This window comes from Procambarus clarkii, chromosome 35 (genome assembly GCF_040958095.1).
Source record: "Procambarus clarkii isolate CNS0578487 chromosome 35, FALCON_Pclarkii_2.0, whole genome shotgun sequence".
NCBI lineage: Eukaryota > Metazoa > Arthropoda > Malacostraca > Decapoda > Cambaridae > Procambarus > Procambarus clarkii.
The window spans coordinates 3,581,151-3,581,835 of NC_091184.1; positions in this window are offsets into that span (position 1 = coordinate 3,581,151).

Genomic DNA, 685 nt, shown 5'->3' on the forward strand with positions numbered 1-685 from the left:
TACTTTACTCAGAGCCTGATGCTTCATTATAGTCCAGTTACTTTACTCAGAGCCTGATGCTTCATTATAGTCCAGTTACTTTACTCAGAGCCAGATGCTTCATTATAGTCCAGTTACTTTACTCAGTGCCAGATGCTTCATTATAGTCCAGTTACTTTACTCAGAGCCTGATGCTTCATTATAGTCCAGTTACTTTACTCAGAGCCAGATGCTTCATTATAGTCCAGTTACTTTACTCAGAGCCTGATGCTTCATTATAGTCCAGTTACTTTACTCAGAGCCTGATGCTTCATTATAGTCCAGTTACTTTACTCAGAGCCTGATGCTTCATTATAGTCCAGTTACTTTACTCAGAGCCTGATGCTTCATTATAGTCCAGGTTCCACCATTAATGTTTGTGTTGGTAATGACAGGTGCAGGAGACCATCAGGGAGGCCCTGGAGATGACGACCACAGAGACAGGTGCCACAGCTGACCCCGTACACCTGGGAGACTCAGCCTCCACCATTAATGTTTGTGTTGGTAATGACAGGTGCAGGAGACCATCAGGGAGGCCCTGGAGATGATGACCACAGAGACAGGTGCCACAGCTAACCCCGTACACCTGGGAGACTCAGCCTCCACCATTAATGTTTGTGTTGGTAATGACAGGTGCAGGAGACCATCAGGGAGGCCCTGGAGATGA